General features: G+C 41.2%; 1 pseudogene; it reads left to right on the top strand.

Moving 5' to 3' along the window:
• Nucleotides 1-340: 340 nt before the first annotated feature.
• On the top strand, nucleotides 341-1,725 carry LOC139262522 (ferritin heavy chain, oocyte isoform-like; annotated as a pseudogene).
• Nucleotides 1,726-2,282: the final 557 nt, after the last annotated feature.

Genomic DNA, 2,282 nt, shown 5'->3' on the forward strand with positions numbered 1-2,282 from the left:
CTTGCCTTTGCAATGAGTGGATGTAATCTTAAAATTAGAGTTAGCCCATTTAGAGGGAAATCAGGAAGTATTCATTCCTGCAAGTGTGGAGGAAATCTGGAACATTGCTTCCCATTTCACACCCCCACCGCCCCTCCAACTAAAATAATAAAACTAAAGATTTTGATGCTGGGCCATGGTTTTTCATTGGGTAAGGATAACACAAGATTATTTCCTTGACAATGTACATACAAGTTCAGTGAGACTTTGAACCCTTGAAAGAAAGCAAAATTTGAGGTTGATTTTATTTACTGTACACATGATATATCTGATATAATACACAAATACTCTTCTGATCTCTCTGCAATCCTTCTACTTTGACCGGGATGATGTTGCCCTGCGTCACTTTGCTGAGTTCTTCAAGGAGCAGTCACATGAACGAGAGCATGCTGAGAAACTGATGGAATTCCAGAATCTCCGTGGAGGCCGAATCATCTTGGCAGACATCAAGGTTTGATTCAATAAAGGAGTGGCCTGATTTCTGGCTCCCTGTAATGTATGTATGCTTTGGTTTACCTGCCACCAGGGGAAGTGACCGTCAGAAGTCATTGGGCCACAGACACACACGTGCAGCCCTTGTGAATATAAAGAAAGCCTCCATGTTTAATCCTCACTTTGAGAGCTAATAAAGTAGAGTCTGGTCGAACCTGATTGAGTTCATGGTACTAAACCTATTGAGTTATTCCATATGCTACACGCCCCTTAGACTGAATGTTTCCGTATGTGCTAAAGCAATGTGTTCCAATTTACTGCACATATGCCATTCGGCAAAGCTGGTCTGTGCCAGTGTTTATACTCTACCATGAGCCTCCTCCCATCTCGTTCTTGCAGCATATCATTCTATTCCTTTCTCCCCATGCACTTGCCTAGCTTCCCCTTAAATACATCTATGCTATTTGCCTCATCAATATGACTCCAGTGGTTGTGATAGAATATAAAATTGCCATTATGCTAACACATAGGTTCATGGTAAAGCAGACTTTGATTGCACCCCTAATTTCCTTCAATACTTTCTAATGTTTAATCTATTGTAAGTGCAATGTTAGAATTTGTCTTTCTTTCCAGAAACCAGAGCAGGATGAGTGGAGCAATGGTCTGGAGGCGATGCAGAGTTCTGCAGATGGAGAAGAATGTGAACCAGAGTCTGCTGGATCTGCACAAATTTTCCACTGGGGACAGACCCTCATGTAAGTTCTGAATGATTTAATGTGGACTTTTGGGTAAGTTGGAGGTTGTGGAACCTTGCTGTGCTTGGGATTAATTAAAAGATCTCCATGCCCAATAGCATTGTGTTATCACATCGGTCTTTATTTGGGAGCAATGGGCAGGGATGGGGAAAGTTGGCCTACTGTGGACAGTGACTAGTAAATGTGTCTCAGTGATCCTAGGATCTGAGCACCTATTGTGCAGTAAGTTTAATCGAATGATGCAGTAATTCCATCAATCTCAATTGCACCGCTTGACTATCCTCCATTTCATGAGGATTAAAATGCAAACTCTGAAGGGGAAGCTGACATTCCTTGATGTCTGCTGCTGGACATAACTAGTTTCCCTCATTCAGTTGTGTGAATTCCTGGAGACCCACTACTTAGATGAACAAGTGAAGATGATCAAGAAGCTTGGCGATCACATCACCAACCTGAGAATGGCCTGGGAGAGTACCTGTTTGACAAGCACACCCTGTGAGAGTGACTAAACTGACATGGGATCAAGCATTTGGTATTTATATAACTGGGATTCCCAGTCCTGTAGGGAAAGATGTGATTTTGTACAGAGCTGTGAGACCAAGTCTCTTGATGCAAATTGTCACATCACTCTAAATAAACTGTTCAACATTGGACTGGGTTGTGTTTCCTTGTATGTTTGAGCAGTTGCTTATTTTTCAATTAACAACGTGGTTTAAATCAAACAAGGACAGTTATGCAAGTGTTATGGGATTCAGTTCTATGAAATGTATTTTTCCTCTGGTGTAATAGTGATTTATTGAGTTGGATATTCAGACATGTGTTGCAAGGTCTAAAATCTTCAAATCTATGTTCAGACCATTAACAGCCCCATGAGATATTGACTGAGGGACAAAGCATGGTCAGAGGTAGGTTTTAATGAGTGTCTTAAATAGGTTTAGAGAGGGAACTGCAGAGCTTGGGATCCAGTCAGTGGAATAAAAATACCTGTTCGAACATTCTCTCTGCCCTTACATAAGTTTCAACTCAATACAACAAAATACAAGTTGCTGTAACATG

This window comes from Pristiophorus japonicus, chromosome 4 (genome assembly GCF_044704955.1).
Source record: "Pristiophorus japonicus isolate sPriJap1 chromosome 4, sPriJap1.hap1, whole genome shotgun sequence".
NCBI lineage: Eukaryota > Metazoa > Chordata > Chondrichthyes > Pristiophoridae > Pristiophorus > Pristiophorus japonicus.